Source organism: Brachycentrus maculatus, unplaced genomic scaffold (assembly GCF_059751285.1).
Source record: "Brachycentrus maculatus isolate JH-2025_06_01 unplaced genomic scaffold, ASM5975128v1 h1tg000007l, whole genome shotgun sequence".
NCBI classification, from domain to species: domain Eukaryota; kingdom Metazoa; phylum Arthropoda; class Insecta; order Trichoptera; family Brachycentridae; genus Brachycentrus; species Brachycentrus maculatus.
In genome coordinates, this window is record NW_028280762.1 from 1,220,061 (window position 1) to 1,233,254 (window position 13,194).

General features: G+C 32.3%; 1 protein-coding gene across 1 annotated transcript in view; it reads left to right on the plus strand.

Moving 5' to 3' along the window:
- Positions 1-13,194, plus strand: part of LOC148313611 (uncharacterized protein CG43867) — a 481,259-nt gene that overhangs the window by 46,701 nt on the left and 421,364 nt on the right. The window contains exon 2 of the mRNA XM_088260074.1: positions 3,316-3,378. The gene's annotated coding sequence lies outside the window, so the exon portion shown is untranslated. The remainder of the gene's footprint in view (positions 1-3,315; positions 3,379-13,194) is intronic.

Below are 13,194 nucleotides of genomic sequence, written 5' to 3' on the forward strand. Positions count from 1 at the left end.
CATCATAGTGAGACTCCATATGTGTTATATGGTCAGCAGTGTACCGCGTACTCGTTCTAAGCTAACTCTACAATTCTAAGTGAGGACTTTCAAAACCCTTTGCGACCGAGTTTCAAGAGATTTCTTATTTCATTAAATGATTTTTCATATTATTTTTCGACATCTCAATATAGATGAAGAAGAATACGGGGACATTTACGGGGCTTACGACCGTCATAGGCTAGTTTAAGTAATAATATGAAAAATAAACTCTTATAATTGGAGATAATCCAGATTTGTGAACAAGTGTTCGGACACACACAAAATTTTGTAAATGATTTTTCAATTAATTTATATCATGTTATATCTATATTATATTTATTTTGACTGTCATAAATGTTAGTTTTTAATATTTTTACTGTGTCCAAATCTTTGTTCGCAAATCGTTTTAGTCAATTAGGAGTAATATTGGTTATATTCATATCTCTACATATATGAAGAAGTGAGTGAAAATTAGGGTATTTACAGGGTTTACGACCTGCCAAAGGCTGGTTTAGGTGATCACTTTGTACACGTGTAACATTCATTATTCTACCTATAATTGATAACCACACGACTCAAATTCTTGAAACATCTATATTGATCAAACTCGAAACACAGTATGCGAAAGTTCACTAGAGACATCTATGGTGTTGTTCAAAAAGTCTTGTGATCACCTGTTGATGAAAACCTCTCTGATCACACGACTAGTTTTCGTTGTACAAGTGTTGATATACAATTTTAAATTAATGAATTTAAAAAATAAAAAATCCAGCAAAAACTCTTTCCATTATTCTCAATTAATGTTTTTTTTCTCTCCATCACTGCTATACTTTCTTCATTAACTGGTACATATTATTCCCTCTTTATTTCAATATTTTATAACAGTAACATCCATAACCATGGAATTCGCTTATCCAAACAAACATATTTCATTCTTGGTTCAAGAATCTCGATACCAGGATTGATCACCTAGCTTTTGCATAATTAACGATCAGGTTAACACTGCATTGGTGGGATGCCCTGTGTACTATCATTCAATTAATCATTCATCAAAATCTCAATAATTAATTAATACCGTTTTTTACATATAGCTTGGTGTTGCATGTCTCAATGGGTTAACAGAGTCGTTTTCCTTTTAAGCTAAGACCGGTGTTTCGAGTAAAGGCTTGAATTCGCCTAATTGAACAATTATACCCGTTCTGTCGTTAACACCATCTTATCTTATGTCTATATGTATTTAAATCGTAAATTCTTAATACGTCGTGTAGACAAGGAATTATCTGTGTCCCAGAATGTTTGCAGTGATCAATGAACGCTGATAATATGCTTAATCCATAAAACGACACGTAATCTGTGTAGGTACCTAACATAGAAAATAAAAACGACTCAACCCATAAAGAGGTAATATTCACAAGATAATACGGAAACGATTTTTTTAAAACAAATTCACTGTACGGCTAACCCCATGGTAGACGACTCCCGCGTAGACCACCAAAGAGATGGATCGATAGCTGGGAACCGACATCGCAGGAGGCTAATCCCTCTTAAAAACAGGCCACAAGGCCTACACCGCGAAGAAGAAAAGAAGATTTTTTTAATATTCTCAATATTATTAATATTTAAAGCATTTACTTCGTGGTATGCCATTTTTACTATTAATTTTTTTATTTTATTTTAGTAATATTAATATTTATCTACTCACCGAGATTTTTATGTCTACCGGTTTCGAAACGTACCCGTCTCTTCGTCAGGACAATCACTACCACAGCATACAAACAATACTACTTTTCACCAACATAGCAGTATTTACACACTTAAAACTGTACAAAACACATGCGTTTTTTCCATATTTTCGTTAACCGGTGTAATATTTTGAATGTTTTGATATTTTATTTTTTGTTATTTTTTTGTATTTTACAATACATTATAATTACAAGTACAAAAAAATCATTATATTCGGGATATTCGGTAGCTCGCAGATTTGAACTTTAAACTAACAAACCAACAACCTTTTATCTTTTTTACCTTTATTTTATTGGACCAATGACTGGGTTGTGACCTGTTTTTAAGCGGAATAAGCCTCTTGCGATGTCGATTCCCAGCTGTCGATCCATCTCTGGTGGTCTGCCCGGGAGTTGTCTATCTTGGGGTAGGCCGTACAATGCAATGTGGGTGAATCTAAATGGTTCCATTCTCCTCACAAGCGCATACCATTGCCAACTCCGTTGGCTTCTCCAACGAACAACATCTTCGATCTCGCATATTTCTCTTATAACAATAGTAGGTAGGTACTTACTATATACAAAACAAACTCTGTATTTATTTGACTGTAAATTGATAAAATTGCTTCGATCCGGCTAAAATTTTCATTTTTTAAAATAAAATTGGCAGGTACTTTAGAATATATATTATGTACAAAATTACAATTTTCAAAGTACAAAAACTTATCTTAAGAATAATAAATAAACGAATCTCGACACACCCATCCAATGAGCTATTTACAAGCTACATGGTACTAGACCTACGGCAACTGTTCGTCAAGGAAGTACTGATTCACTTCTGGAATAAAATGGAAAAGGTAAGAACGCAACAAACTATTCGAACCCGGGCAGCATTAAATAAAAACTATATTGGCCCAGCCGTTAAAACAAGTTTTGCTCAAAAAAAAAAATCATTCCTTGCTCCAAAAATATTTAATTTGCTGCCCGAAACCATTAAGATTTCCAGAAGTGATCAGGTCTTTAAGAACAGTGTCCGTCGATGGTTGCTTAACATTGGAAGGGACAAGGTAGAAAGTGAATTGATTAAGGTCCAGGTGTAATTATCACATTGAAAAACCTCAAACTATAAATTATTTTTGTATCTCATGTATGTTATGTTTATAATCTAATCATTAAAAAAAATATTATTAAAAAAATAAAAATATAAATTTTGTGTTACCATGTTAGTATTCGGCTCAACACAGGCCATGCCTAAAGAGCCGTAATACGTATAATAAATGTATATATGAAATGAATATGTATATTGAATGTATCTATGTATTATGAAAATAAAATAAATAAATAAATAAACAATATATTTATAAACATTTTCATGTTTTAGCTTATGTGCGTGTGGGTTAGAACGCGTGGGTTGTCCGCAAAATCCTCGACAAGTTTTCTCCCACTCGGATACCATTAAATAAGTCAATATGCAAGATTAATTGTACTGCATTACGATTTAATGAATGGTACGATACTCTTAAGGTGAGCACTGCATTGAATGATAATTTTCTTTTTTTCTTTTTTCTTCTAGAAATCATAAACGGAATTGTAACAAGGATAACACAGAAGGTCGAAACAAATAGCAATGAATAAAGTAAGTGTAATTATTCTTAATTGTTTTTAAGATGTAATTTTAGCTATTAATAGGTCTGGCCTATTATATTATAATTATGGTAGAAAAAAGAAATGGTTGAACTATAAATATACATTAAGTTTAAGCTTTTCTAGTAGAAGAAAGGCAATTGAGATGGTATGGTCACATAAGACGTAGAGAACCTGAACATACTTATTGTAAACCGGTGATCGCCATGGATCTTCCTCGAAAGACATCTAGAAGAAGACCAAAAAATTCAGAATGATAACATGATTCGAAGGCATGGTCTAGGTGACGTTGTTTTTAATAGAAGGACCTACAACCTAAGAACGGGGAGAGCTGACCCCAATAGTCTACAAAGGCGATAAACTGGGATGAAGCCAGGAAGAAGAAGAATATATATATATTTATATATACATATATATTTTTTATGAGTGTGTTAAATAAATGTGCTAAATTATATAATTTAATATGTTATTACCACCGATATAATCTACCCCTTTTACAATTGAGCCACGACTCCCCTACATATCGCTCACTCCTTTCATCAACGTCATATATTTAAAAAGAAACTTGATTTTTCAGGAGATCATTTTTAATGTTTAAAAGTAAAATAAAATGTATTAAAAATAAATATCAAGCCACTCATTGAACTTTTTACTGTGCCACAGACCTTTTAACGTCAAACCTCAATTTGAAAAATATTAAGTATATTTAAAAAAATAATTAAACAGTACCTTTTCTTCAAAATGAAAAAAAAACAACACTTTCTGCCCTGTGCGGGTAAATATTAAGTAAAAATATGCCGCTTTTGCTGGGATAAAGTACATTTTCTTGGCATTCCGAAAACACGCACACCTGAAAATTGACGATTTTTGATATACGACGTTGTTGAAAGGAGTGAGTGATATGTGCACGATATTATTCCTTCATAGTTTGGTTATAAAAAATGCAATAAATCAAATTTAATTAATTGTGTGCTATTTTATATTAGTGACGACATATATAATGTATCTATAATAATAGTGTTGCATTCACATAAATAAAATTTGTGTAAAAAAAAACTTCGTGATCAGTTCGGCATTTACAGGCGTCAGAAACACGTTTCTTTTGAATGATATTATTTTTTGGCATTGGCATACCAACAAATGTCATATAATAATACATTATTCATATTTTTTATGAGTAGGGTAAACCACTGCCAATAACACGTTAGTTGCCAGTAATACAAAGACAGTAATAGGCCATGTTTTCGTGGAAATTTTAACCATTTTGTATGCTGAATGTTTTAAGTCTTATTTTTTTTAATTTAAGGTATTACCTTTTTTTCTTGAATGTTTTTCGCAGATACGTTGTGGCACATTTTATGAACTTTATAAAATAAAACAACCTTGTTTTTAACCACTTTTTTATTAGGATATTTTTTCTCCAACCGGTTTCGACAAGAACCTTGTCATCATCTGGGTTAAACATGTACAAAATGTATATGTTTAACCCTAAAATATAAGTTTATTATTATGATATTACCATTGTAATCTTGAAACACTTTTTTTATTAATTAACGAATTGGACGGTGCTTCTAGACGGGTATTTACTTTATTTTTACGTAGTTTATGTTTCATCTTTAAACCCTTATCCGCACCCGATGGTGCATAGGGCACTCCATCATATAAACGCAGTATAATCTTGATCGTTAACACACGAAGGAAAGGTGATCAGCCCTCTTATTTTCGGTACCACTCCAGGGTAATATTGAATAAATATTAGAGTGAAAAAATCACTTGTATTTATTTGACCCCCTCCTGGGAATCAAACCCGGAACCTCCGGTACGGTAGCCCAGCGTGCTGACCATCACACTACGGAGGCGGACAAAAATAATATAACAATTGTAATTAAGAAAACAACGGTAATTAATTAGTCAATTATTTGCATCATGTATTTTTCGAACGAATGTACTGAAAATTTAAGAAAATCGATTAAAAACTTTAAGAAAATATATTAAAAACTTAAAGAAAATCTATGAAATACTTGAAAAAAATCTATTAAAAACTTGATGAAAATCTATTAAATACTTGAAAAAATATCTACCAAAAACTTGAAGAAAATCTATTCAATAGGTATTACCACGACTCTTAGCAGACATTTGAACTATCTCTTTGCAAATGAAAAGAAAACTATCTCGAAATTGCATTGAACGGAGTCTACCATAAATCTTCAATATCGTTAGAAAAAAAAATGGCTCTGATTCAAATTCAATTCATTCCGTTCGGATTTCAAAAGGCAACGTCATGACCCGTCTACTCCGATATTATCTATGGTACTTGCCAGGACCGCCACTTCACTATTCTCAAGTCCATAGATCCTTAGAAATTACATCAATATCTGAGTAATTTAAGCCTGGCAACACTGGAAATGCGGTTGGAGATGGCGGGAAAGATAATTTGGCGGGAACACGGTTAAAGGTAGAAGGGAATTGATGGAATTGATAATTAGGAATGGTACATTCACCTATCAAATATAGCGTGTTCTATGTATAATAACGATAAAAAAGATAATAGCTAATGTTTAGTGATAAAAATAAATTCAAATTGGCGTTGGTATTTATTAATTGACGAGATTCTTTTTTATTTATTTTTAATTTATTTTATTTTATAGATAGATTTATTTAACATTGTTTTAATGATATGTTTTACGGCTCTTTAGGCAAAGCCTGTGTTGAGCCGAAATACGTTAATACAATATATTTATTTTTAATTACTAGATTTCATACATTACATACAATAGATACAATAACAATTTACAGTAGAAAGGATTTACAATAAAATAATTTAAAAAAAATATATGGACATGACACACCATAAAAAAAACATTATGGCGACTTTATATAGTACAATACATCAAATGTATTAAATGTGTTTAATATATATGTCCGCCTCCGTAGTGTAATGGTTAGCACACTGGGCTACCGTATCGGAGGTCCGGGTTCGATTCCTAGGAGGGGATCAAATAAATATTAGTGATCTTTTCACTCCAATATTTATTCAACCCTGGAGTGGTACCTGAAGTGGAGGGATGATCACCTTTCCTTCATATGTTAACGATCAAAATAACAATGCGTTAAAATGATGCAGTGTCCTATGCACCATCGGGTGCAGATGAGGGCTTTAAGATGAAACATAAACCATGTAAATATATTGTAAATACCTGTCTAGGAGCAACGTCGAATTCAGACATGTTAAAAAAAACGTGTTTCCAATCATGACAAAGGTTATAATGGTAATATCTTAAATTAAAAAGTAAAATATAATTTATATTTGAAACACTAACTTTGTGATTTTCTATTTTATAATTAAAATGTAACTTTGTTTTAAAATCACTATCAATTCATAGTGATATTTTATATTTTATAGTGATTTTAAAACAAAGTTACATTTTAACTATAAAAAGTAAAACTGAATTGTGTTTTCACTCTAATATTTATTACCCTGGCTGGTACCTAGAGCAGAGGGCTGATCATCTTTCCTTCATATGTTAAGAATCGAGATAACTGCGTTTATATGATGCAGTGCCCTATGCACCATCGGGTGCGGATATGGGTTTAAAAGAAGAATATGTTATTTACCCTTTCGCGCCTTCGGAGTGTAAAAATGAAAACGGCGAAATAAGAAGGAAAAAAAACGAAATGGCGGGTGAATAATATCGTGAAGTTTAATTAGTTCTCAGGAAGTTCGCAATGAAAGAATCGCAGGGAAAAGAACTAACATTAGGTGCTGAGCACACTGCCAACTTTAAGCAAACTTAACCTGAACCACTTCGGTGAAATTCGCCCGGTTACGAAAAAATATAATTAGAAAAATATTATATCCTAGCGTTCCTTCTTAATTTTGTTTAAATTCCTTGTCTTGCTAATGGTTAGTTTAGTAATTTATGATTTGTCTAAGGATACTAAGGTAAAATTACTTTAAACTTAGGATAGTATACGTACCTAAAAGGTTGAAGTGTGCGGTGAAATGATGTATGATAACTGTTCGAATACAACATTTTGAGTGTGTCCAAATACTTGTTCATAAATCTGGATTATCTCTAATTGTAGGAGTTATTTTTCTTATTATTTTTTGACAACTTATCAAAGATGAAGAAGAATATGGAAGTCTAGGCAATTACGAGGGCTGACGGGGTTTCTCACATATGTAATCAAGGATTTGGACCTCACATGCTAATAAAAGAGTTTCTGCTCAATCAAAAGCTTCTTTTCATCTCACCAATAGGTGTCTCTAGTGAATTTCTAGTGATTCAATAACAATGTTTCGAAATTAAATTATATATATAGAAATTTCAAGAATTTGAGTAGTGTGTAGCGAGTGTTTTTGCCTAGAACTTTCACTCATGAATTACAAGAAACTATAGTAACTTTAAACATAAAGAGTAAATCCACTCACGAGTAGGCAAAGGCTATGAAACATAAAAAGTTGAAGCCTGAGTAGGGTCATGATAAGCGGTGTTGCATAAGCCGTAGCTAGATTTCAGAGTCACTTGGACGTTAGGTAATTTAAAAAAAAGAGTATTGTGGTTGCCAATAATGGTTAGCACTGGTGAATGTTACACTTGAACCAGCCTGTGACGGTCTTCAGCCCCGTGAATGCCCAGACTTATTCTTCTTCATCTTTGATGAGATGTCAAAAAAATATGAGTATTTATTAAACTTATGAATAAAGATAATGACTTTAAACTAACGTAACAAAGAGTTGATTTTGAATTGATAAACACGTGCCTCTCCTAATGTCTTCATCGTTTAGTGGGATAACTTGTCGTTAAGATAAAATATGCCTGCTTAATCGATGACGCCAGATCCTTTCCGTGATCCTGCCCAGGCTGATAAATCCTGAAGGGTGAAACCGTTCGCGGGGTCGGCGGTGCCTCGCAAGGGTCGGCGTGGGGTCCCGGGATACCCCGGATATCCGCAACGCCATTTGCCCCCTATTTCTGATTTATCTGCGGGCTCTTATTGTGTATCGGGAAAAATCCGACTTGGAAGAAAGTGGCTTTGTAAGATTACGAATGTAATATTGAATACACACCTACCCTCCACGTGTTATATATGTACATGTATGGTATGGTAATATCGTTGGGCTCTGAATCCATCTCTGGCTCCATCGCTGTTGTGTTGAGGAGACAACACATATGAATTTACAAACTTTTCAAGTGTGTCCGAATACTTGTTCACAAATCTGGATTATCTCCGATTATGAGTTATTTTTTCAATTCTGGTTGTCAATCATGGGTAGAATTGGTGAATGTTACACTTGTGTTAAGTGATCCCTTCAGCAAATAGCTTTAAAGACATATTAAGACGATTTTTCAGTGATTCGTTAACTAAAATTTGGTTTTTGTGACTTGAAGTGATCCCTTTTCTGTCAGTTTTGGGCAGTTTTCATAAGAACCAGATTTAAAAAATATTTAAAAAAAATATTTGGACCGCACGCTGGGAGCGTTGAATTATTTAAGCTATTTTTACGCGGGTCAACCCTTCTGAATTCAATAAAATTATTTGAGACCGCTCAGTTTTACTCAAATCACGTTTTTTGGCATTTTCATATAAAATAATGAAGGTTTAAATGAAAAGTACAATAAAATTGCACTTTTTCACTGATCAAAATAACTGGAGAGCAATGTTTCACATACAAAACTGACCCTTGAAATTAGTTCAATATCCTATGTAATGTTCCTGGGATATGTAATGTTCTGAATCCCAGGAAAAGCGGCATATTTTCAACTTAATATTTACCCGCTACAGGGCAGAAAGTGTTGTTTTTACATATTGAGGAAAATGTATTTTTTAATTATTAAAAAAATATATACTTAATATTTTTCAAATGGAGAAAAAACCTTCAGATATTACCTAAAAAGATCTGTTGCACATTAAAAAGTTCAATGAGTGGCTTGATATTTATTTTTAATATATTTTTAAACTTTAAAAACGATCTGAAAAATTAAGTTTTTTGATATACCTTTGACGTTGTTGAAAGGAGTGAGCGATATGTCAAATTGTAAAAATCGCTCCTGAGTCGAGAAACCCTGATTTGTAAACAAGGATTTGTACACACCCAAAAATATTGTGAATTAACATATCGCTCACTCCTTTCAAGAACGTCATAAATCAAAAATCGTCAATTTTCAGTTGTGCATGTATTCGAAATGTCCAGAAAAATGTACTATATCCCAGGAAAAGATGCATATTTTTAACTTAATATTTTCCCGCTACAGGGCAGAAAATGTTGTTTTTGCATTTTGAAGAAAATGTATTGTTTAATTTTTTTTATAAGTAAATTAAATATTTTTCAAATGTAAAAAAAACTTTCAGGTTTTACCCAAAAAGATCTATTGCACAGTAAAAAGTTCAATAAGTGGCTTGATATTTATTTTTAATACATTGTGTTATATTTTTAAAATTTAAAAACGTTCTCGTGAAAAATCAAGTTTTTTAATTTATGACGTTATTGAAAGGAGTAAGCGATATGTGTTTAAATTACATTACTGTACGACATTTGATCTACAGTTCTTATTCTGAAACTTCAAGGAGACTTCGTATAAAGGTCATTCTAAGAATTATGTATAATCGATATTTCGATATAATATGTACATCGACAGTCGTGGTACAATTTGTTTGACAGACGTATCAAAGGAAATCCTTGTCACTGTTAGAAAGAAAAAAGAAAAGTCTTTTGACATTTTTCCTTTTCGTAATATTTTCCCCACCAATATGTTGCTTTAATATCGAATATCCGTAAATGAACAGTGTAATTTATATTTTCAGTACAAAAGATCTTTCAAATGACGTATTTTCAATATTTTCGTGCTTTTTGCTGTTTTTCTATATCGTATTTTTTTCTAATTTTTTTCCATGTCATTGTATGATTCTAAATTTGGTTTTATTTTAAGTAGGCAATTGAAGCCTTACCAGGCTTTCGTAAGTTGTGCAAGAGCAGCCGTTTAACCCACCCCTTTGTGTGATTTATTTCCCTCGGGTAGTGCACCCGATGTTCTTTACAACCCCACGCGATCTGCCTACAATGTTTCCCTGGAACCAAACTCGCCTACAGCCGCACGCAACCTTAGACGTCAATCTGGGACCGTTAAACGTCATCAATAACGTATTTGCACTCGTAAATTTTCAGTTTATTTTCTCGGAGAATGGCCCTTTATGGAAAAACTTACGAGTTGCCTGTTTTAATGAAATATCGATATTGTATAATATATTGGCGTTTTGGCGATAATCTTGTGCCATAAAGAATACGATGGCATTAATGTCGTTAAGTTTTCTATAATAAAATGCTATGAACAAAGCAGATGATATGTTTTAAATAATAATAATAATAACTCTTTATTCCAGCTTGACTAAGTAGGAGGTGCGATACTTAGTCAGCCATATATGTTTTACAACATTTTTTTATACAGTGAAATTAAGAATAATAAACATATAAGAGAGTGAAAGTAAAAAAAATAAAAATAAATAGTAATAATAAATTTGGAGAGATGAACATTAGCTCGCTGGCAAACGCAGCACTGTGCTCCAGTGCCGCCACATGTCCAGCCCCCATCTGTGCTCCATTAGCCGCTTTATGATGAGGTTGGAGCTCTTCATCAGCCTCTCCCGGAAGCCTGCCACTCGGTGCCTTAACAGGCCATCCCAATGTGGTAGGCGTGCTGTGGCAAACATACCACTCGCGCTGCAGTGTCGGGTAAAATAAATTTAAGTAATTTATAAAGCGCCATTTTCGTAAAATACTACCTCAAGTATGTGAAACTTACAATTTTTACTCGTGTTTTGAAAAAACAGTTTTTCATTCCTTTTTGAACCTTGATATTCCCGAGGAGAAATATTCCGTCGTCTAGTTTCGTCGGTATTTACGAACGAACGCTTCGTTTATTAAAGGTCTCCGCTAGGCCGATGTGGGTGGAAAAGGGGTATATCGCAGTCCAACCAGGTCGTATTCGCTTGCGACCCCGAGCAAAAGGATCAAACACCAGTTCTTCGTAGACTTTACCTGGAATAATCAGCCTTTCGTCATTTTTACAATGTGGCTTCGGAGTTTTACAACCTGGTTTTGTAGGGGTTGTGACATGCCCTTGGTTTATAAGGGTACTGATGCCGGGTTTATACGCTCGTTTGCCACATCGTGTCGCCGTATATTGGAACCCATACAAAATGGACGTCAGTGTACTTTCAGAGAAATCGGATGCAATTTCAACTAAAGTAAAAGGATTTCTACGACGATTTTATAGAGCCTACATCCATAAAACATTGTCTTGGAGCTATTTGTTTTGAATTTTCTGTCATTTGGTTTGATTCGACGCAACTTTGATTGATCTGGATCTTCGCATTTACTTTTCCAGATATTTTAGCAAAAAAAATACTTTACAATATTTTAGGTGTGTCCAAATTCTTGTTCACAAATCGTCAACTTCACTTTACACACGTGTAACGTTCACAAATTTTACCCATTATTGACACCAACACTATTATAATTCTTGGAAGTTCTATATATATGAACCGATTTCGAAATGTTGTTCTTGAATCATTAGAACTTCACTAGAGACATCTATTGTTGAGATGAAAAATAATTTTGACATATCAACATAGATAAAGAAAAATATGAAAGTCTGGGTATTTACAGTATTTCGGTTCTTTATTTACGGTACTACTATATTCTTCTTCATCTTTATTAAGATGTCAAAATGTAAAAATAACTCCTCAGAGGAGAAACCCAAATTTGTGAATAAGGATTTCGACACTCCCAAAATGATGTAAATAAAATATCTGGTCAAATTATCATCTGCATAAAAAATGACGTTTTCAGGTGTTTCTTAATATATAAAAGAATTTGGTAAGGATTAAGCATACATTTAAGTACGAGTATAAGGGTCTTTGCTAAGTAAAAGCTTACTCAAACCAGCCGTAGATACTGCCGAGAATTCGCATGTGAACGAAGGTTTCAATTAAAGGATATATATTTTAAGATATTATATACTTAAGCAGATTGAATATATATGAAATTGAAAAGTATAGTTGCGTGTAATTATAGGATATAGATATTACATATTGACAATGAATTCCGAAATTTTAGTAGTGTGATTGTCATGAGTAAAATTGTGAATGTTACACTTGTGCAAATTTAACACTTGAACCACCCTATGACATTTCGTAAGCCCAGTAAATACCCAAACTTCTATATTTTTGTGAGATGTCAAAATGTATCAGGAAATTGTTTACAAATAATTATATATGTATTATAAGATATAAGTTTTGTACTGACATTTCTTGATAGAACTGCATTTTATAGAATAAAATAATAACCTAGTTATGTTACGGGTGGGGGGTGAACGGACCATGACAATTTTTTTTTCTGTAAATGTAATGTATATGTATGTATATATATATATATATATATATATATATATATATATATATATATATATATATATATATATATATATATATATATATATATATATATATATATATATATATATATATATATATATATATATATATATATATATATATATATATATATATATATATATATATATATATATATATATATATATATATATATATATATATATATATATATATATATATATGTGTGTGTGTGTATGTATGGTATGTATATGTATGTATGTATATTTATTAACCACCCTCATTCACTCCTCTTCTTTCCTTCTCCTTCTTGCAAAATCTTTTTTTTTAAACCATACCCTTTTTTATCTCTGAATGTTTTTAATAAGTAGTCATTATAACATAAATGTGGAAT